Source organism: Pantherophis guttatus, chromosome 2 (genome assembly GCF_059756535.1).
Source record: "Pantherophis guttatus breed Tessera chromosome 2, ASM5975653v1, whole genome shotgun sequence".
In the NCBI taxonomy this organism is placed as follows: domain Eukaryota; kingdom Metazoa; phylum Chordata; class Lepidosauria; order Squamata; family Colubridae; genus Pantherophis; species Pantherophis guttatus.
The window spans coordinates 212,400,273-212,425,126 of record NC_142064.1 but is presented as its reverse complement, the minus strand read 5'-3'; positions in this window follow the sequence as shown (position 1 = coordinate 212,425,126).

Sequence of the window (24,854 nt, the reverse complement as noted above, 5' to 3'; positions counted from 1 at the left end):
ATTGGAATCAACAGAAAGGAAGACTGCCAATCATTTTTACAAATGGACAGGATACGAAAGAGAATGGGACCCCAGAAGCAGCGAAATGCACTTGGTGCCTGAGACACAGAGTGAATGGTGAACATTCCTTAACACAGGCAAATGCACTCCAGTCAAGGCATGGTTCTGGAGTTGGAAGCAGGCATTTTTATACAGTGGGGGTGGGGGAATTCAGCAATAATACATTATGTTACTGGATACCCTTTTATTATTCCCATGTCTCCTTATGCATAACCTGAGGGCTGACCTGATAATACATTGTGGTTCAATGGTTGCGTTCAGTTAGAAATCTTTTTCAATACATGAAACATATGAAACATTTTCATACACACCCAAGTCTTTTCATTGATGGTGAGATCTCATAATGGAAAATCCATCCTTATACAGGCTGTTGCTAAACTCTCAGTGATTTCTAGTAGGAAAAATTGGGAAGTGTCATGTTTTATTAAGCTATAGGAGAGTAGGTAAGTGGTAGAATATGCCTGTTGTACTACTTTTACCTGCAATTCTTGTGCCACTAAGATGGTAGTTATAAATTCAGCTTTCACAGATTTGATTATGGATATTTCCAACATTTCTGTCAATTAATTTCTAATAACAGTCCCCATGTTTTTCAAGCCATATACATTCAAACCAAAACAATGTGACCATAGTATCTCTTGGGTTATCAAGAAGCTTAAGCTCTTTTGCTGAGTGTCCCATCCTTTTACCAGGGTCATGTTAAATCCAGTCTTTTGTGAAGCTTAGGTTGTTGAGTATCTGTCAGCCCTGGAGCCATCTTTCATGAGGGCCTTCAGGCTGCCACAGCCACGTTTGAACAAACTGTGGGAACGGGAAGCATCTGGATTTTGATCATGTGATCATGGGGATGCTGCAATGGTCATAAGTGTGTGAAAAACGGTCATAAAGTCACTTTTTTCCAGTGCCATCGTAACTTTGAAGAGTCACTAAATGAACTTTTGCAAATCAAGGACTACCTCTACATCATAAACTTGGCTTCACACCAATAAAAGGGAATTAGTTAGTTAAGATGAATCTGCTTCCATTTTCGATGATATTCACATTTCCGATGGATTTTTATTTCCAATGTACTTATTATAATAAAAAGTATAGTATAGGACCATGATGGAGAACCTATGGCATGCATGCCACAGGTGGCATGTGGAGCCATATCTATGTGGCACATGAGCGTTGCCCTAGCTCAGCTCCAGCGCACATGTGCATGCTGGCCAGCTGATTTACGGGCCTTCTGAGCCCACTGGAAGTCGGGAAACAGGCTGTTTCCAGCCTCCGGAGGGCCTCCGGGGGGTGGGAGGCTGTTTTCACCCTCCCCAGACTCCTACAAAGCCTCTGGAGCCTGGGGAGGGCGAAAAACAGGCCTACCGGTCCCATCGTGCCATCGCATGCAAAACACTTAGGGAGCGTGGGGGGGTCGTGCACGCATGCACAGGGTGCATTGAATTATGGGTGTGGGCACGCATGTATGTGACACCCCCCCTGTGCTCCCCCCACTTTTGGCACATGATGGCAAAAAGGTTAGCCATCACTGGTATAAGGAGGACTAATGCAGATTATTTGAAAGATATGGTACAATTGAATAGAAGGAGAAAGTGTTGATTGAAGCCATGGCAGAAAGTGATGAATGCTGCTTGGCAGAAAGTTGGTTGTAAGTCTACACAAAATGTGAAAGTGCAGAGGCATCATGGCTATAGTTTTTCCAGTTATGAAAGGCAAATCCTCTGAACGGCTGGATGAAAGGGTGAATGAATGAAAACTGAATGAAGATAAACTGATGCTTTAGAATTGTGGTGCTAGGCAGAATTGTTAAGAATATCCTGGACTTCAAAAAGAACAAATCTTTTAGTGCTATAAAAAGTTAGATTTGACTGACCACTGTGATGTTACCAGCGAAGCGTAGATCCTTTGGACACATAATGCGAAGGCAAGAGTCATTGAGGAAGTCTTTGATGTTCAGAAAAATCAAAGGAAAGTGAGAAAGAGGCTGACAGAATACATAGCTAGATGACAACACTGATGTAAACTTACACAGATTTTAAGAAGCCATTACTAACAGACAACCCAGTTACAAAAGGGTCAGAAAGATTGAAGAAATCTGTTTGGAATGGATCCAAGAATTTTGAATTCAAGCCTGTCCCTGTCAACCTTGGGCTTAGTTGCCATTCCTCATCCAAATTTACCAAGTTTACAGAAGGACAGAGTGAAGGGCTCCCCTGGCATTTCATTCAGCCCCTTGGGGAAAAGTAAGTAGCACATGGGACCTCAATTTTAAGAAACATTTTTTAGTAAAATGTTAGTATTCTTTGCAGGTGATTTTGCAATATTTCTTTCCATTCTAGAACTGACTGAACTTCTGGAAGTTTGCATTCAAAGAGGATACAATTTACTGGTGGACCAAGTTAAAAACTGAGCCAAACATCCTTGCCATTTTGAGCGGACTTAAACTGAAATCCAATTGATTCATGCTTGCAGGTTGTATGTTTCCTCTTAGTCACTTGCCAAATGAAATTAAGCAGACAGGACATCAGTCTCAGCATCTCCTGGTTCATAGTTCTTCTCCCCTAGGCTACATTTTGTATATGTGCTGTTGTCATCACCCTCCACTATTCCTCTTGCATTTTTCATTAGTCCAAGGCAATATCCATCTCTTCTTTGGAAACTGCCTCATTCATCCTGTTCCTTTTCTTGTTTTAAACAATTTGGGGGGGGCAGGAGTAGGATGACTCTTCTTCCTCTTGGCAGCTGCTATTTCCTGTGGCCATCTTGTTGCTCCACAGTGCATTCAAGGAAAGACACGCCTATTCTTTCTTTTAAGCATCAATAGTTTAAATGAAAGTGAAAAGTGGATTAAAGGAGAGACAGAGAAAAAAAAAACGGATGGGAGTTGTGCGAATGAGCCTTGGTAGTACAGTGGTTTAAAGCACCCTGTTATTAACACAGCTGCCTGCAATTACTGAAGGTTCGAATCTTACCAGGCTCAAGGTTGACTCAGCCTTCCATCCTTTCTAAGGTAGGTTAAATGAGGACCCAGTTTGTGGGGGCAATAAGCTGACTTTGTATAAAAATATACAAAAGTATGAAGGCTATTGCTTAACGCCTTGTAAGCCGCCCTGAGTCTCCGGAGAAGGGTGGCATATAAAATCAAAATTTAAAAAAAAATGTGGCTGAGGTTATTCATCATTCTAAGCTATGATTGGTTTAGTGAATTGTGCAAAACCAGCTTTCTAGTGGTGGGCTTCAAATAAGTTAACAACAATGGTTCTCTGCCCTAATGAACGGATGGCTAGGCATGGTTGGGTGGTCATGTGACTGAGTGGGTGTGGCCAACTTGATGTCAGTCACGTCGAGGGGCGCTTAGCCTCCCCCAGCCTCTCATGATCATGGGGATGCTGCAATGGTCGTTAAGTGTGAAAAACAGTCATAAGTCACTTTTTTCAGTGCCATTGTAACTTTGAATGGTCACTACATGAACTGTTGTAAGTCTAGGCTACAAAAATACAAAAAGCTTCTTTGCTTGCAAAAAGCTGTCCTAAATACCAATCATTAGATTAGAAATGGGGGAATACACACTGAAGATCAATGAGTCACAGCTGTCATGGAAAGCTAAACCATTCTGTATGAACACCTTCCTTTTCCTCAGCAATACCTGCAACCCAGAGTTACAAATCAGGCAGGGTACCAGAGCACATTGAGGAATTAAAATAGTTAAAATACAGCCACTCTTGCTCATAAAGTGAAACTCTTTAACAGAGAGGTCATTTAAGTTATCCAGAAAGTGGGTGGGCATATTTGGGCTACAAAATGTGGAGCTAAAGAGACAAATTAGCAAATTAGCATCTTGAGTGAGGGCTAATTCCATTCTGTCTTTGTTCAGACCTTGCTGCAGGGAATTTTTGCCTATGAATATAGCTATCTATCTCTTTATCTCTTAAGTGCTGACATCTGCTGTGGGCTATTAAGGAAGGTGGGGGCTGCTTTCTCCCTCTAAGAAAACATGTTTCTCCATTTCTCATCCAGGGAAATATATTCTTTTTAATATTTCTCAAAATATTTGATTCTCCTAGGAAAGAGGTGGGTGCTAACTTTCTACAATTGGTGCCATGTTCAAGGCTAGCACCTTGAAAGCCCTCACCCCTTTTTAACATTCCTTTTCTCTTTTAAATTTTACACACTGTTTTTAAAATATTTTATTGTTCACCACTCTCTGTGAGGGAGATGGGTGGTTCTTATTTATTTATTTATTTATTTATTTATTTATTTATTTATTTATTTATTTATTTATTTATTTATTTATTTATTTATTTATTGGTTCAATATATATGCCGCCCTTCTCCAGAGACTCAGGGTGGCTTACAATGCATTAAGCTTCATACTTTTGTATATACCTGCTTAGTAGGGCTTTGCCCCCCCCCCCAGCGGTGTTCTTTTTTATACAAAGTCAGCTTATTGCCCCCACAATCCGGGTCCTCATTTTACCTACCTCAGAAGAATGGAAGGCTGAGTCAACCTTGAGCCTGGTGAGATTTGAACTTGCAGTAATTGCAGGCAGCTGGCAGCTAAGTGCTACTTAGCAGCACTTTAGTCTGCTGTGCCACCAAGGCTCCTTTATTCAAATAAATGGAATAAAAATATGAGATAATGTCTTAGAGCCCTTTTGTAATTTGAGCTTTAGAAGGTCAGAGCCTGTCTTCATACTCTACGAGCAGAGAGGCTGGTCTGGAATCTACATTCGATTTATCACAGTTATTTCAAGTGTTTTTGAAAAGGTAGATACCTTTCTCAAACTCCTTGGAAATTCTTCCCTAAAAGAGTTCTCTTGGGTTAGGTTGGGTTGGCTCCTTCTCAAGTACATTGATTATATAATCCTATTTAGACAAATTCAGGTTTTTTTCTCCCCCCTTTTTTTTCAGAAGCTCTCCTTCAAGGAGTGGCTCAGGAACAGGTTTGTACTAGTCTGGCTGTATGTAAACAAGTCAAAGGGAAAGAGACTATATCTTTCAGATACTCTGATGCAGCATGCACTCTGAATAGGATTAAGAAAGTATAGCTCATGGTTGGCCAGCCTCCAGAAATAGTCTGTTAGTTTACAAAACTAACTGAGCTTTTTGCTGTAATTTTAGGCAGGCAATTGCTGTCTAAAAGTAATAAGAAAGTCTGATGTCACATTTTCAACATGGACCCTCTGCTGCTTGATGGGGTATATCACCCAACAACACTGACAAAGAACCTGCAGGAGATGACCAGACTGTGCATGAAGGAATGGTCAAGTGCATCATCAGTTTGGAGTCCCTTTGTGCCCACAAGAAATCTAAGTCTAGTCCAGTGGTGGATTTCACTTACCTTTGCTACTGGTTTGCTTGTGCGCGCCATTTCTGCACATGCACAGAAGCTTCTGCAAATACGGAGAGTGTATTTGATGATGTCCAGATGGGTGGGCGGAGCCTCCCGTCGCCACTACTACCAGTTCGCTTGAACCAGTGCAAACCGGTAGAAACCCACTATGGTCTAGTCCACCTTGAATTCTGTCGACTCTTATTTACCTCAATTTACCTTCACCCTTAGTAGTTAAGATTCTTGTTTAGAGGTAGCATGGATTAAACTTGTATTCCTTTGAACAACCTTGGTTCTTGATATTTGGCACCTGACATTAACATAAAGATTTCTCTCTTTCCCTGAGACGTGTGGTGTGTGTGTATGTGCATGTATGAATATATATATGTGAGTATGTGTGTGTGTGTGTGTATGAGTGGTGCAGTGGCCTAGAATGAAGACATTCACCTCCCACTCGGAAAGTTAAGAGTTCAGTCCTAGGCAGCTGCAGATGTTTCTCTATCAGGGTTCAAAAAGAAAACATCTGCTGTGAACTCTGCGTAGGCGTCAGGAAGAGTATATCCAGCCAATAAACTCTCAATTCCATTCAGTCACTCTGACCCTTCTCCAAATAAAGGGATTAAAGGATCATTATATATATATATATATATAAAGAGGTCATTATATATATATATATATAAAATATTCCATACATTTTATGGAATGGCTGCATTGGTAATAAGAGGCAAAAATGATTCTCTGATTTCAGCCTATTTCAGAATTAGGAGTTTCTTATTAGCTACATTTAAAACATAAAGAAACAAAAGGGAGAAGTGCTGAAAAAAGCTGGTAAGGAAATAGTTACCAATTATCTACTGCAATATATGATCATAGCCTGCGTATACCAATCAATACCATTTATGAAATATAAATTATTTTACAGTTGAGGAATACTGTGCTGGGAGATATAGTAAATTATTGACTAGAAAACAATCATCATAGGAGTTTTTCTCACTTGGAGTTTATTTACCATACTTAACTACCCTGTTTCCCCTAAAATAAGACATCCCCTGATAATAAGCCCAATCGGGCTTTTGAGCGTATGCACTAAAATAAGCCCCTCCCCGAAAATAAGCCCTCCCTGAAAATATTTAAACGCATGCGCAGCCGGTCTCCACCATTTCCTCTGGTTAGGGTTAAGGAGAGAGAGCTGGAAATCTGGTAAGATGGCAAGAGGAGCCCATCTTGCTCTATGCGCCCCAAAGTAATAAGACATCCCCGAAAATAAAGCCAAGCACTTATTTAGGGGTTAAAAAAACTGTAAGATAGGGTCTTATTTTTGGGGAAACATGGTATTGGATTTAGGCACTAAGACTCTAGTAATCTTAGGCTGTCTTCTGGCTACAATTAGAATAGTAATTTTAGGAGAGATGCTCAAGGCTGAGTAGCAGTACTAAATCATATGGACTTTTCTTCCTGAGTGCTAAGCAGTGGTGGGCTGCTGCCATTTCAGACCAGTTCAGCCGAACCGGTAGTTGCGACCTGCGGGTGGGCTGCATGAGTGAATTGCTGTGCTTTTTGATGACGCACACATGTGTGGAGGGCACACACAAGCGAATTGCCATGTTTGACATAAGCTCACATTTCCGGTGCTGGGCGAACTGGTTGTTACAGTATGTGACTCCCACCTCTGGATGTGCAAAGCTTTGAAAATGTGCTTCACTGAGGCTGTGAAGTTGTTTGATGAAGCAACAGGGCCCCTCCCCTAGCCCCCCTTTCTAAAAAGTGAAATGAATCTTCCATGTTGTTTTGGTTCATGCTGCTCTTTCAGCCTCCTTCCGCACTTCCTATAGCCCAGAAAATACTAAAGAAGCCTGCCAGGTCTATGCACATTTCCTCAGTGGAGCAAATGGCATCACATTAAAACATTTGAGAGAAACGTAGGCTTCACATCTGGCTTAGGATTCTTTAGGTCACCTCTGACTTAGGATTCCACACAACAAAAATAACAACACCAGCTCAGACCCAGGGTGTGCTCCTTACCACTCTACAGACAAAACAGGACAACATTCCATGAGTATAATGGACATTTTTAGGTTAAAAGCTCCTCTCCTTCTCCCAATAGGAAAAAGGCCATGGCAAACCGCTTTGAAAAATACTGCCATTACAATATTAAAAGAAAAGGATTTCCTACAGAACATGGAGAAAGAATTAGCTTTTTTTTTCAAAGAAAATAGAAAAGAGGATACATCACTGCAGAATCGATGGGATACCATGAAAGCTTATGCCAGAGGCCTGATTATTAACTATACAAGGAAAAGAAATATTAAGAAAAGGCAAGCATATAAAATTCTAGAGGATGATTATAAGACATTGGAAAAAGAACTGCAGAAGTTCCCACAAAAAAAGACATTAAAATGAAAATGGACACGGCATACATTAAACATAAAATGGGATTACTAGAGAAAGAAGAGCTAGCACAAAAAATCAGGAACGCTAAACAGAAATATTTTGAAGATGCTAATAAACCAGGCAGATGGCTAGCATATAAATTGAAAAAAGAAAGGAACTCAAGGAAAATAACACAGTTAATAGATGATCAAGGACAAATTAGATTTAGAAATGAGGAGAAGAAGAACATTGTACAAGACTATTATAAAAAGCTATATGAAAAAGAAAAGATAGAAGAGGAAAATATTAAACAATATTTACATAAAACGAATTTACCTCAGATTCCAAAAGATGTTGAGATGATGTTAGAAGGGAATATAACAATGATGGAGTTGACAGAAGCAATTAAAAAACAAAAAAGTGGGAAAGCACCAGATCCAGATGGATTACAGGCGGAATATTATAAGGCTTTGCAGGAGTCACTGAGTCTCCCATTACTAGAAATTATGAATAAAGTAATGTTACAGAAGGAAATACCCAACTCATGGTTAGAAGCACATATTACACTTATTCCAAAAGAAGATACCGACCTACAACAAGTTAAAAACTATAGGCCAATATCCTTGCTAAACTCAGACTGTAAGATCTTCGCTACAATACTAGCAGAAAGACTTAAAAGATATTTGAATAATTTTATACACCCGGATCAAAATGGATTTCTGCCAAAAAAGGCAGATTAGAGACAATTTGAGGATAATTTTAGATACATTGGAATATTATGATGCGCACCCAGAAAAGCAAAGGCTTTGGTGGTTTTAGATGCACAGAAAGCCTTTGACAACGTGAATTGGCGATTTATGATACTACAATTGAAACTGATGGGCTTTGGAGAGAAATCTGTCCAAGCTATAGAAGCTATATATTATAAACAAACAGCAAAAATAATGATGAATGGAGAGTTGACAGAATTTATTGAAATACAAAAAGGAACGAGACAAGGTTGTCCATTGTCACCATTGTTGTTTATGTTAACATTAGAAGTACTAAACAGAAATATCAGAGAAGAAAAAGGAATAAAAGGAATGAAAATTCAAAATCAAGAATATAAATTGCAAGCATTTGCTGATGACCTGGTGTTTATCTTGGAAGAACCACTTCAATCTGTAAACAAATTGATAGATAAAATAGGAGATTTTGGGAAAGTGGCTGGTTTGAAAATAAATAAAGACAAAACTAAGATGTTGACAAAAAATATGTTTAAAAAACAGAAAGAAGAATTGGTGGAAGTATCAAGGATGCAGGTCACAAATAAGGTTAAATATTTGGGAATACATTTGACAGCAAGATGTGGTACTCTTAAGGAGAATAATTATGATAAGCTTAAACAACAGATAGCGACAGATCTAACAAAATGGGAGAATTTGCAGCTATCGTTGATAGGGAGAATATCAACTATTAAAATGAATATACTGCCCAGACTTTTACACTTATTTCAGACATTTCCAATTAAGTTGAGGAAAAAATATTTTGAAGATTTAAATAAAATGGTGTTAAAATATATATGGCAGGGCAAAAAGGCAAGGATAAAACTAAAATTGATGCAAGATGTCAGATCAAGAGGAGGTTTTGGTTTGCCGGATTGGGAATTGTATTATCAAGCTTGTAATTTGATGTGGATTAAAGAATGGATAACGCTAAGGAATATTAGATTGTTGACTTTAGAAGGACATGATTTACTGTTGGGTTGGCACGCTTTTATGTGGTATAAAAGTACAAAAGTACAGGGTTATTTCAGAAGACATATGATACGAGAGTCTTTGTTATTAAACTGGGAGAAGATCAAACAATGTTACTGTTGCAATATTTTCAGGATCAGACTCAATAAAGATAATTGGAGTTAGAGCTTTAAATATATTTCTTTTTAATTATGATAGGCATTCTATATTCACTGAATATTCAAGGTAGAAGCGACGAGAATGGTGAGGGTGGCTCCTTATATATACAAGGGGTGGAGCTAGGAATGGGAGTGGTAAGTTATGAATACATTAAAGTCCAAAGAATAAGTTAACCTCTGATGTTCCATATATACATTATTTACACATTGGAGAATAAGGCATTTACATCTGACAAATCCCCCTCTAAATGCCGGTTCGTTACACAACACCAATTACATTCTGATTCAGGACAATATAATACATATAATTTAGAAGTTAAATATTTGTGTTGTTTAGAAGGTAAGGGTTTTGTTAATATGTCAGCTAATTGTTCAGAAGTATCGCAATGTATTGCTTTAATGAATCCGTCTTGAGACAGTTGTCTCACATGCTTAAACTTTATATCAATATGCCTGGACCTTTGTCCAATTGCATCGGATCTGGATATTTCAATGGCCGCTTTATTGTCTTCATGCATAATAAATGGTAAGGTGGGTTTCTTCCAAACATCAGTGATCAGATCATTGAACCATACAAGGTTATTTGCAGCCTTGGACAAACAAACATATTCCGCTTCTGTAGTAGAAGTGGCTACTAGTTCTTGTTTACCAGTATACCAGTAAACTGGACAATCATTCAATAGAAAAACATAACCAGAAGTACTCTTTCTGCATGATGTATCACCAGCCCAATCTGCATCAGCATAACAAGTAATTTTTGGTTCTCTGTCATTATTGGGTTCCAACATTAAACAAAAATCTAATGTACCCTTCAGATATCTTAGAATTCTTTTGACAGCTTCCCAATGATACAAGGTTGGTTTACTAACATATCTTGACAATAGATTGAGAGGTAATGCAATATCTGGCCTAGTCCAATTAGATATATAAAGGAGTGAACCTATAACTGATCTGTAAAATGTGTTGTCTTTAAACTCAGGGGAAGATTCATCAGTGTTTCTAAGGAAATCAGTTTGCATAGGGGTGTCACAGGTTTTAGCATTATATAAGTTACATTTGTTTAGGAGTTCGATGATTTTATCTTTCTGTGTAAATTTGAATCCCCTTTTAGTTTTGTTAATTTGCACACCAAGGTATTTATTCACTTTACCCAGAGATTTCAGTGAGAAGTGTTCATTTAACTTATTTACAAAGATTTCCCTGCTCTCTTTATGCTTTCCAATGTATAAAATATCGTCCACGTAAATTAATACAAATTCAATATGATCATTACTCTTTTTTACAAAGAAACAGTTATCAGCAGTGGTGGCGTTGAAATCCATGGTCTTAAGTACTTTTACCAAGCAATCGTACCATCTTTTGCCGGATTGCTTTAATCCGTACAGACTCTTATTTAATAACCAAATTTCGTTCTTATTAGTGTATTGACTGTGTGGTGCTCTTACATATATTTCCTTATCTAATTTTGCATGTAAGTATGCGGTCTGTATGTCATATTGGAATACGTCCAGATTGAGTGCAGATGCTACTACAAGGGCTGTTTTGACACTCTCTGTTCTCACTGTGGGTGAATATGTATCAGTATAGTCTTCTGGATATTTTTGTGCATAGCCTTGTGCAACTAGTCTAGCCTTGTATAAGGTATTGCCTCCTTCTAAGTTCTTAATTTTATAAATCCACCTGGTACCTATAATTGTTTTATCCTTAGGTGCGATCGCAGGTGTGAATACATTTAATCCTTGTAAACTTTCCATCTCTTTTTCCATAGCTAGTTCCCATTTTTCTCTTTCTTCATGTGGAAGTTTCAATACTTCTTCATATGTATTAGGTGTTATTTGTTCTCCATTCATATGCATTATGTAATCTTTGTATTTATTTGGTATTTGGTTTCTATTGTTTCTAATAGTTCTTTCAGGCTTGCTATGGTTATCATGCAAATATCTAGCTTCCTTTTTTGTTAATGTGTCTGTCTTTATTTTATGCTGACTATTAGTCCAAGTTTTGGTTTTGTTCTTACTTTTGTTAATATTTTGATTTTCTGTTGTTCCTTCCTCGCAAGATATCGTATCTTTACATTTATTAGGAAATATTTCATTAAGGTGCAATTTTGACCAATTGGCCTGTTCATGGAACACAGCTGTTCTGGATACTATAAATTTGTTATTACTATCAATAAATCTGTACCCTTTGGTTCCAGTTTCGTATCCCATGAATCTTAATCTCCTGGATACGTTTTCTCCCTTTCTCCTCAATTGTTTAGGTATGTGTACGTCTGCAGTGACTCCAAATATGTGCATGTGTGATAATTTGGGTTTTCTATTGTACATCACCTCATATGGTGTCTTATTCACAATACTGGACCAGGTTCTATTTTGAGTGTAATTCGAATAATGTAATGCCTCTGACCAAAATTGTTTGCCTAAACCAGCATCCTCTAATGTGCACCTAATCATGGTTTGTAGTGTGGAATTTTTCCTCTCTGCAACTCCATTTTGAAATGCAGAAAAAGGATTGGACGTGAAATGTAACATTCCTCTATCCTTTAACCATTGGGAGAATTCTTTAGACATGAACTCACATCCCCTATCTGTCATAATTTGCTTTATTCTGATATTATGTTGTGTTTCTATACGTTTGTAGAATTCCTTAAATTTCTGAAATGTTTCATCCTTGTGCTTTAATGTGTAAACAAAACCATATCGGCTGTAGTCATCCACTATTGTTAGGAAGTAACGTTTTCTATAGGTAATTGAGGGACTTAATGGACCAACTAAGTCCATGTGTACCAAATCAAAAATATTGTTAGTTGATCTGTTAGATTTTTTTGGTCTGGGACTGGTTTTTAGTTTGGTGGACTTACATACTGAGCATTCCAAATAATTTTCACAATTTTTTATTTTGACACCTTCTGCGTGTTCAGTCATTTTTTGTACTACAGGAAAGCTTGCATGTCCTAACTTCCTGTGTAAGATGTGAGCACACTCATCATGAATTGGTTTACCTATTTTTGGTTTCTTTTCCTTGTATGTATTTTTGTGATCATGAGTTATTCTACACTCATCATTGTCACTGTTACTGACATTTTCATCATCTGCTTCAATACAATCTTCCATATTTGAATCAATGTTATGTAAACATCTTTCTATAGTTATCAGATAGGGTAGACCTCCTTTTATCATTACAGTACCTACATTTGTTTTGTTCTTTTCTATAGTTGCTTTCCCCTTTGAGAAAACTATATTGATATCAGATTCTCTGCTTAATTTTATGGCACTTAGTATGTTGTGAGGTATTTCTGGGATTAATAATACCCCCTCTATTTTCCCTAGACCAGGCAAGGTCACATTTCCTTTGCCTAGTACTTGAACCTTTTCTTGATTAGCTACCTTTATCACAAACTTATCTTCTATAAATGAAGATAATATACTTTTGTTGTTGGTGGTGTGATTTGTTGCACCAGAATCAATAAGCCAATTGTTATTCTCATCCTGCTGTGTTCTGGTGCTGTCTTGTTTATTTAGCCCATTCAGTGACCCAGATTTCCTCTCTTTTGAATTTTCTTTACCCCCTCTACCTTCTTTGTAATTTGGTGGGCTTCTATATTTGTGTCTATCTGTGGAAGATTGTCTGTAATTATATTTGCTCCTATATTCTGGTCTATGTCTCTCTCTTGAGGCTTTGGGGCAGTCTCTTCTACTATGTTCCCTGGATCCACAATTGTAACATCTAAAGGCCTCATTATGTTTATCTTGAAAGACTACTTTCCTAAAAGGTTTGTGGTCTGTTTGGTTACTGGATCGATTTTTTCTTGAATTGTCTTCTGCTATCAATTTGTTAGATAGACTTTCTATGGATAAATATCCCAAATTAATGGTATCTAAGTGTGACATAAAGCTATCCCATGATGGATCAAGTGAATTGATAATAACACTTTTCATTGTTTGATCTGAAATCACTTCCCCCCTCAATTGTAGCTCAGCTCTTATTTTGTTTAGATTTATCAAATGCTCACTTATAGAAACCCCTGGTTTTACTCTAGAGGAAAAGAAATCCTTAGACATTCTTGTGGTTGTAGCTACGCTATCGCTGTGAAATAGATTAAACATGCATTGAATTATTTCTGATACAGTTAGGTTTGGTTTGATGCTATGATACATTGCAGGGGACACGCTAGATATTATTATGAAAAATGCTCTATGATGTAAACAATCTATTTTTAAAGTCCAAGGTCTTCTTGGAGGGCTAGTTATAAAGAATAGTAAATTTTCTTTCATGAAAATAACCTGAAGCTGTTGGTACCACTCTTGTAAATTAATGCCATCAATTCTAAGTTTTGGGAAGTCACTGGGTAAGTTACCTACATTATTCTGTCCATTACTTACAACCTGGGGCAGTCCGTGATCTCTCAAGTGCAGGAAATTACAGAACGGCATTGGGATGCTTGCAATGAGTCTGCGCGGTTCTCTGGCCAGTTTAAGTCCTTCTGGGTCGTCTACGTAGTTTCGCACATGCGCGTTGCTCATTTCTTCTTTGGTGGCGTCGTGGAAGGTTCTCTCCCTTTCAGCTCTCTCGATCCGCTCCTCCTCAGATGAGTCGGTCTCTGGCTCGGTTTTTGGGGTTCTGGTGGTGGTGACGGTTCTTTTCTTCTTTTTGTGTGCGTTGGTATTCAATTTTGTCTGTGGTGTAGGGCGAAATCGGCATGGCTCTCTGGGCTCGGGCGTCGTCGCTTTCGAAGTCAGGATGGGAGCGTGCAGGTCTTGAGTCGCCGGTTTGATTTCTTGCTTCTTCGTAGATGTCTTGGTAATTTTCAGTCTTGGCCCAAAAGCAGCAAAAAGCGTTTTCATTGCTGATTTTACTTGAGATTTTGTTAAATCGTCTTCACTTTCTGATTTTGGATCATCTGAAGAGTTTGAGACTTCTTTCTCACTTTCTTCGTCTGATAGTGTTTTTCGCGCCAGAAATTTTGAACTGAGCGTTTTGATTGGCTCTGCTTCATTCTCTTTTGAAGTTCGTTGTTTTCTATTTCGATTTCTTTCTGGTCATTATTTTCACTCATTAGTTCTTCTTCTTCAGTGGTGTATTCTTCGGATTCTCTCGAAATCGCATTGGTGGATTCGTTGATCATCTCTTGATCAGTTTCTATTTCTTTGCTGTAGGCCCTGGTGTTGGGCCTATCTTTCTTGGACATTTTTAATTACTTATTGAGTCAATTAACCATCCTCTGCTACCAGCTTGTTGCAATATTTTCAGGATCAGACTCAATAAAGATAATTGGAGTTAGAGCTTTAAATATATTTCTTTTTAATTATGATAGGCATTCTATATTCACTGAATATTCAAGGTAGAAGCGACGAGAATGGTGAGGGTGGCTCCTTATATATACAAGGGGTGGAGCTAGGAATGGGAGTGGTAAGTTATGAATACATTAAAGTCCAAAGAATAAGTTAACCTCTGATGTTCCATATATACATTATTTACACATTGGAGAATAAGGCATTTACATCTGACAGTTACTATTTAAAAATTCCAGTCTGGTTATCACCTATTGAAGCAGTCTCACATGCAATAACATTTAGGAAGGAACAAATTGTTAGATATGGTGAATTATTAAATGAAAGGGGTGAACTTAAGTCAAAGCAAGAACTAGAAGAACAAGAGCTTGAAATGGATTGGTTTTCATATATGCAAATACAGTCTAGATATGATGAAGATTCTAAAAAGGAGGGTTTTTATAGTAACTTGAGAAATTTAGATAAAATCTTAACAGGTTCTGATGACCATAGTAATTAAAAAACTGTACAGTCATTTACTAGAAGTAAAATTCAGAAGAACAAGTTAAACAATGATTGCATGGGGGAAAAATGTGGGTCATGGGATTGACTTAGAGAAATGGGAAAAATTATGGTTGCAGAATTATAAAATGACAATGTCAACAGCATATAAGGAAAATTTGTATAAGATGTTTTACAGGTGGCATTTACCCCCGGCGAGAATAGCCAGAATGTACAAGAATAAATCGGAGAAATGTTGGAAGTGTCATCAGACTCTGGGCTCATATTATCATATGTGGTGGACATGTGCAGAAGCTAAAAGATATTGGAATAAAATCCACAAATGGCTAGAAAAAATGACAAAGAAACATATTGACTTCAAACCAGAGACATTTTTATTGGGGATTTTACCAGAAATATACAATAGAGAAATCAGATATTTAATTGTGAATGTTTTAACAGCGGCTAGAATTGTATTTGCTAGAAATTGGAAAGGTGAGAAGATACCCACGGATGACGACGTTATCAAGAAAATTTTGGAGTGTGCTGAAATGAATAAATTGACATTTGAAATTAGGGAACAAGAAGATAAACAATATTATTTGATATGGGATTTATTTTATCAATGATTAGACAAGAAAGAATGGAAATGAAATATGAAATATGAAATGGATAAGAATAAAACATATAAAGGGGTTTTTTTTCCCCCTTATAGAGGACAATTTACTGTTAAATAATTGGTAAATGAGAATAATAATGTAATAAACTGTTAAATAAGAAAATGTTGGATAGAGGATTAAGCACAAAAGATTTGTAACCGATCAATACACTTTCTGTAATTGTAATGGATGATAATTGTTTTATGTTTTAAGTTTTGTTTAAAAATAAAAAAAAATTCCCTCCCCAAAAAAGAAAGAAAAATACTGCCAAGGAAACTGCAGGGATTTGTGCAAGTAGTTGCCAGGAGTCAAAAATAATTCAAACACACACACACACACACACACACACACACACACACACACACACACACGGAATCACTTCACCCTGAACTCTATATACAGTAATTAGCCTGTTTGTGCTGATCCAACATAACTAAAGTGCCAACATGCACATGCACCACACATCAACTAACTGTGTTATTGCCAGCACAGGACAGGAAATGATCAGCTAAAGTGTGATAAGAGGACATGGTTATATGCTTGACTACCATTAATTTCACACAGTGACAAAGTCTATGGTTACCAAATCTTCATAAACCTTTATCTTTTCCATTACATAATTCAAAACACGGTTAGGAAATGCAGTGAAATCCAATTGAGGAAGTTGATAAGAAAAAAGACAAGACTTCATACTGTATCTTTTTTGCAACTTGAAGGATTAAATCTGGTTACAACATTTTATAAGCAAACTCACTATTTTCATGGGATTAATTATTTCTCAGTCCTATCTTGAAATGGCCCATCATACAAGAATATAATCTATGATCTCTGCAGTGGTAAAATGAAGACTAGTTAAATAAAGTTTCTTATTTCGCTCTGATCTTTAAAGACAATTTGAAGTGAGAGTTATTTCATTTGGAGAAAAGGCAAATTTCACCACGTACAAAGCAATCCAGATCATACTTTTGAATAAGACAATTGCATTTAAGATTAGGAAGAATTTCATTTCCCGATGGTAAAATTGGACTAAAAGTAATGTAATATAATACAGTATAATTCCATGGATGGCTTTTATATAAAAATCTTTACTTCATATACAAGTGAAGGGGTCTGTCTGAAATCATCTCAGTTTTTCCCTTTTCTTTCTTAAAGATCAAATTTCTTTCAAGTAAAATTGAATTCCTGATCTCTTTATTGATTGTCCCTATAGCTAGTTTGGCAATAATTCAGAAGTGTTTTGCCAGTCTTCTTCAAGGAAGTGTTTTACATACTTCCCCACAACGCCCACCCGAGGACTATTCATGGCTGACTCTGCATCGCTTCCAAGTACAGACAAGATCAGCAGGTGAGTTGCCATTATTCTAGGTGCAGTGAGCAAGCAGACTTTATTCAAACTTTGTGCTGAATAGGATTGTGTTGTTAATTAGTCATAGATCACAAAAGATACCTTCGTTTTCTGTTTTGCTTTGCTTTGTTTAGAGGGGATGGGCCATAAGCACCATTCTGGGGCAAGCACCGGTATTACATAGGCCAGAAGCCTGAGGTTTGGTTTGTAAAATATTCACCCAATTATTCCAGTGAATATTCCTTGAGCCTTTGTTATCTTTTGTGCATCAGGTTTTAGAGAAACATATATGTATACAAAGTAAAAGAGGAAGTGAATGGGACAAAGTGACCCAAAGGACATTAAGGAGTACATGAAGTACATTTGGCTGAAGTTGACCTGTAGCCTTGAAGACAGAGGATCCTCACTTCCTGTTGTTGAGTCAGTCCAGATCAGTAGATAATTTGATTTCGGAACAAGGTTGTAATGGTAAATTTAAATGTAAAACATCACAACAATATTGTAATCTGCCTATACTTTTCAGAAATAAATAGATTGAGTGGTTATTACAATCTGAACACTGTTGTTCACTTATATACATACTTTCATGAAGGCAAATGCAATTCATGTGAAAATGATAACATGGTGAGGAAGAAAGGAAGGAGGGAGGAGGAAGGAAGGAAGGAAGGAAGGAAGGAAGGAAGGAAGGAAGGAAGGAAGGAAGGAAGGAAGGAAGGAAGGAAGGAAATCAAGCATATGGGCATGTCTGGTCAGGTGGCAACTTTATACCTGGATTATCGTCCTCGCTTATCAGAAGAAGAGTGCTTTGGTGGCACAATACAGCTGGCTTATGTCCACCAGCACTTTGCCTCTTTCTCTTAATGAGCTGTTTGTACAAGTCACTTTGCAAACACTCATAGCTGTATGGTAAAGGTCAGTGAAATGCAAAAGGCATAAAGAAATTGCACGAAGCTGCTGTGCTAGGCCAGAAAAACCAACAGTATGCCAAGGAAAGGAAGACTTGGTAATCTGTAACCCAATTTATGAAAAGAAAGCAAAGAGAGAGTAACAGTTTGAAGCTCTATGTCTACGGAGATTCTCAATCATCCAGGCCATGGTTGTCCCAAAAGTGCTTTTTCAAGAGGCAACTGGACTTTCTGGTTTGTTTGTTGTTGTTGTTTTTCTTTGAACTTCTCATCCAAGAAGCTTATTCAGCTCTCAGTTCTGTCTCCAAAGAAAAAAGAAACAAAAAGTCCAATTGCCTCTTGGAGAAGCACCTTTGGGTGTTTGCACCTCTCCACAGCTAAAGCCCATTGGAGCAGGAGGGAAGCTTAAAATTATCCTTGCCCCATTCAGCACAAAGGGGCCTGTAGTACTGAATAAGGGGTCTTGAATCAGAGATCTACATAGAAAATAAGCGTGCTCTGGCTAAGCATGGCTCCTCACAGAGTAGCAATGAGACAGCCAACACAGAGACTGTTTTCTATGGCAACCGCTGTTGTTAAATACTGTGTAAATGGAACTTCAGGTAAGCCGCACCCAGGGTACTTTCCATTGATGCCTTCATGGTCTTGGGAGTGTGAGAATCTTGCAATAGCAACACACATGCTTATCACTATCCAACTGAACTTCTGTAATGTGCTGTATGTGGGGGACTTACAGAACTACCAGGAAATCCAGTTGGTACAAGATATGGCAGCTCACTTACTGACAGGAGCCTCTTACACTGTTGCTGAGTTCTCTATATTGGTTACTCAGAAACTTCCAAATTCAGTTTGAAATGCTGATTTTTTTAACCTAAAGAAACCCATATGTCTTGGCACCAAGGGACCTTCAGGACCACAGTAGGTTCACCTTGGGAGGTGAACCTGGAATTAAGGCCAGGAAATATTGTTTCTTTGTTGTAAAACTGACATTCTAAAAAAAAAAATCTCTGTTGGCCATATACACTCTTTAGACTGGCACGTTGTAAAGAAACGTTGGCTCCCGTGCTGATTGTCCTTTGGAAATTGGTAATTGTAGAAAGCCTTTAGTGACTTAAATGTCAATGTATATGTGAACTGAAATACGGGTAGTCCTCGACTTACGACCACAATTGAGCCCAATATTTATGTTGTTAAGTGAGACATTTGTTAAGTGAATGTTGCCCCATTTTATGACATAGCAATGATCATAAATATAAACCAGTTGCCAAGCATCTGAATTTAGATCATATGATCATGAGGATGCTGGAAAGGTCATAACTGTGAAAAACGATCATAAGTCATTTTTTTTTTTCAGTGCCATTGTAATTTTGAACGAACTGCTGTAAGTTGAGGACTACCTATATATATATTTTAGGATGTTTGTTACTGTTTCATTGATTGAAATGTAATAACTACATAAATCTCCATAACAATATTCTACAGGGATTCTGAGTTGCTGAAGTATATTGAAAGGGCTGTCTATCATTGCCAAAAATGTTTTCAGTTGGAGATCCAGAGCTAGGTCAATGCTGGGCCCGAGAGCAATTTATGGGTTAGTATTGTCTTTGTTTTTAAACAAAAAGCAGAGGTCATCAATCTTGGGGTCACTGTAAGATGACTGAATGGGACTAACTGCAAGAGCCCCTCTGTGAGGGAGATGGGCAGTTAAGAGGATGAATAGATAGATAGACAGACAGACAGATAGATGATAGACAGGTAGGTAGGTAAGTAAATCAGGGGTGGGTTCTACTTACCTTTACTACCCGTTCGCAACGGGATCGCATGTGCTGATCCCTGATGATGACATCCTGGGCGGTGGCCAGAGCCTCCTGCCGGTTTTACTACCGGTTCTTGCGAACTGGTCTGAACCAGGGGCAACCCACCACTGAAGTAAATAAATAAATAAATATATTCATTCATTCATTCAATTTCAATAGCTGCCATTCTCAACCAAGACTCTGGGCAGCTTACAATTGCTATACATTATTTATTCTCTGTGTTTATAATACGATGCATAAATGTCTTGTTAAAGAAAGGAACTTGTTAAGGCAGCACAGATTTGAATATAAGTAGTTCAGCAACAAAAAGTAAAACTTTCGTGATGTCTGAATCAACATGCCAAGTTTTCTATCAAGTTTATTCCTGCACAAGTGACACAATGTTCTGTTTCTAAGTTGTGTCTGATTGTTAAATCTTAACCAGAAAAAAAAAATTGAGTGAAGGAGTATGTCATCAAATTGCTTTTTTGCTGCTATAACATTAGAACTATGCCAATGATTCACTGGCATAGAATAAATAGGAAAAAATGGGTCATGCAGGAGTTTGATTTTCATTTATTACTTAAATAACATATAGATAAGCCCAATCTCAGATGTACTTTGAAGAGGAAAGCAACATTAGCAAGGAGATTGTTGATTGTGGCATCAAGTATTTGCATAGCACACAATAAACAGTGTTCTGGGTTCAAACAATACCCTGAGCCATACATCAACCAACAGAGCTGCATTTTCACAAGATAATAAGCTATGAAAAACTAACTAACTAACTAACTAACTAACAGACGAGCTAACCATAATACATTGAATAAATGCATTTGGTTAGACACTTTATAAGAACATAACTCTGTGTTTATAGCAAATGGTGATAGTAACAGTATCTAGTCACTAAAATAAATGCCATTCAGAAATGTAAATACTGTATTGTTGACTAGACATGTGGTGATTATGCTATCCTAAGAAGGCAAAACAGCCTCAGACAGGACAATAGGAATAGGTTTGCAACTATTTTAGCAGTAATGTTTCAAAGAAAATCTCCAATATTCCTTTCGTGTCTTATGAATGTTCACTCTTCCCACTATAAATCCAGTTGAACATGCATCCAATCCAATTAAGTATATGCATATTGATACTGTGGCAGGAAGAATGCAGCCATATTAAATCAGAATGGCAAAAAAAAAAATATCTCATTATCACGTAGTGAGATGTTTCTGGTATATACTGTATCTCCAAGCTCTTATTTGCATCTTATCGCAGGGTGGTCCTTGAGAAATGGCAGTCAATTTTTATATAGCATTCTTATTTGAACAGGAACATTGCCCTGTGGTACTATATGAGGAGAGGAAGGATTCTTCTCATCTTCTGTTGAAGTGGGGATATTTCCTAAGCAGCTAGTCCTTATGCAAGGGAGAATCTGAGCTGCTGGAATGTAACCAACAGGGGACAGGGTTCTGTACAGAGATACATTGCTGGTGGTTGCAAGAGAGGATGACTAGGCTTCTTCTTTCAGCAAACTGATGTTGCCTAGCAATCAGAATGATCTGTCCAGATGTTTGTCTTCTTCCATTTGCTCAGCTTGTGCATGTATGAATAGACATGGTCAAAGACACTGTCTTATTCCCAGCTTTTTCTTACCCCAAAGGAAACAAATTCTCTGAGGATTCTTCCAAGAAAAATGATGAAGTATTATACAACATAAGCACAAAGCTAAGGTTATTCTGCATTAATGTGTATTATATACAGTGGTGGGTTGCCCCCGGTTCGGACCAGTTCTATAGAACCAGTAGTAAAACCGGCAGAAGGCTCTGCCCACTGACCCAGACGCCATCAGAAGTGATCTGCACGTGCAGGGATGATGCGAACCGGTAGTAAAGGTAAGTAGAAACCACACCTGTTTATATATTAATTTAATGTCAATTATATCTATTGCATCCATGTTGCATTCTATAGCTATTATCGCCTTCTGTGTTTGGTCTTCTGCATGCATGTTTCTAAGTACACTTCATTTCTATCCTGAAATGAATGTTGATGCCTAACAATTTACAGGACAATAAAAAAATGTTTATGAGGCCTTCTGCATCCCAGTATCTTCCCCCAATTTACTGCCTTTCATTCCTGATATTGGTGACATAGTAATCTAGCACATTTCTAAGGCACTTCACTAGGAATGACTAGTGTCAACTGTTCCTAGATTATTTGTTTCACCCAGCCTTAAACAGAAATGTATTAATAGAATCAGAAAGTTAGAATGGACAGTTTGGGCCATTAAATCCAAACATTTACTTAGTGCTGCAATCCAGGCTGTTTGTCTTCCTCTCCTGTGGTTACCCTTCTTTCCATTTCCTATATGTGATGGTTTTTTTGTTTCAAATATCCCTTAAGATTTTTGGGTGTAGCCATTCCAGGTTTTTTTGTTTGCTTGTTTGTTTTTTGTGCTGCCTCCTGCTTTTTCTTTCATGGGAAATGTTTGTTTGCAATTCTTCTTCTAATAATTCTCCTTGTCTCTGTTACTCTATCTCTCTCTCCCAATAGAGTTCCTATTTACTGTGTCTTACACCTTAATTAATAAGAAGGAAAAGGAAAGTTTTGGCACTTAAAAGATGAGCAGGCTTGTGATGCTTTTCATACGCTCTTTCTTGAACCACTTCCTTCTGGAACTTTCCAGTTATATTAGACTTTCAAGTCACAGAATATCCCAACCAGCCAGAGCATACTGGTTTGGAATTTAGGAAATATTTTCTTTCCTTCTTTCTTTCTTTCTTCCTTTCTTTCCTTCCTTCCTTCCTTCCTTCCTTCCTTCCTTCCTTCCTTCCTTTCCTTCTTTTCTTAAATTTATTGGCTACCCATCTCACCACAGGATTAATCTGGGCAGCCTACAATGTTAAAAAGGATAAAACTGACCAAAACATATATGTAATATGAATAAAATACTATTTAAAATATAAATTCACAGTACGGATATAGTCACAAAATGTTGGCAGAGTATCTAACTGGGAACCACTTTTCTGGGTGTTTCCATGACTTATTGCCTTAAATCTATATCTTTTAACTTTGCATTATCATACTCTTCTTCTTGAAAACAGCTTGATTGCATCGTGCCATCATAAATTATGCGTGGAAACAGTTGGGACAGATTTATAGAGGATGTGTTGCTAGAGCTATCGATGATTCACAGCACGTTGTTCTCCAATGTGTTTTGCCCAGAGGAGATAAGATATCTTCTGGTAAATCATTTATAGATATTTGGCAGCCTGGATTTCCAGGGTTGGGCAGTTATATTGAAAGTGAATCTAACCTAAAAAAGCATGATGTGAAAAATTATGATGGTGTGCCTGCCTGGAAATCTTTGTTAAGGAAGAATAAGTCCGTTCCTTCCTTCCTTCCTTCCTTCCTTCCTTCCTTGCTTCCTTCCTTCCTTCCTTCCTTCCTTCCTCCCTCCCTCCCTCCCTCCCTCCCTCCACACACAAGAAGCTGTATGTGGAATGAGTTCACTTCTCTTATTACTAGTATTTTATTAAACACTAGCTATGTATATAATATATACTTGTGTATATAAGCTTTTTTCCATAACATGAACAGAAAATTTGTCCAGATTGCTTTCAAATCTTCTTTGTATATTTATTGGAGAAAAGAATTAATTCAAAGGTTGATGAATGACACACATTTTCTGCTTCATGCCACTTCTGCAAGATTCCACAAAAAAGTATTCTAAAAGTAATATTAAGACATGGTGAGAGCACAAAGTCACAGATATTTATTTGCTCTGCTGCTCACTCATGAAAAATATTCCTAGCTGTTGCTGTTAACTAACACTGCTAGGAGATTAAAAATCATGGTGGCACTATTGCATTTTTGTATGGACTGAATTATTATAAATGCATGCATGTTCTACTCCATACTGTCTCACATATTTCTTCTGTTTTTAACTATTAGGGTTACTGACATTTTTTTTCCTCCTTTGAACTGGTGAGATTTTGTTTTCCTAATCTGAATCAGGTAAAGTTTACCAAATTTTCAACTCTCTGTATTGATCCTGCTGATTCCTGCATTTGCAGATGTAGTCTGACAAGCAATACAAGAGGCTTTGCTTAAGCTTTGTTTTAACTTTAAGAATGGACCTCCATGCCTTGTTGCAATGCAACTGTTATTGCAAAATACTGGGGAGTAGGATTAGCTGATGACTCTCTGTTCAGAACATTTCATGGCTCAGAAAACAACTAGGGCATGATTTTTATTGGGAAATATGTGAAAGACAATCTTAAGAAAGTATCAGTATATACATATCAGAACTACAAAGATTTCAGGTGATCTTGAGTTCCAATTTATTTGCATTCAGGGTTTATGTGATTTATAACTCTCTTGACAGTTGTCTAATCCATGGCGAGTTGTATGGTTAATGGCAAATACCTATAGCAGATCTGAGCTAAAACATTGAGAGGGCACTAGGTTGACTGCCTCCGGGCCTGGGTTAGGGATCAAAGCACAGATGAGTGAAAACTTCAGCTCATCTGAATAGCTAGATCAACCAGAGTCCTCTAAATATTTGAGAGAACCAAGAATCTGCTATAATTCAGACAGTGGCTGTTAAGGTGGAGAAAATGCCACTATTATATTTCTTTCCATCACTCTATCACTATGCAGTCTCTCTGGTTGCCCCTTTTTATGAGATCAAAGAATTTTCTTATGATGTCTTTCTTTTTTAATGCAG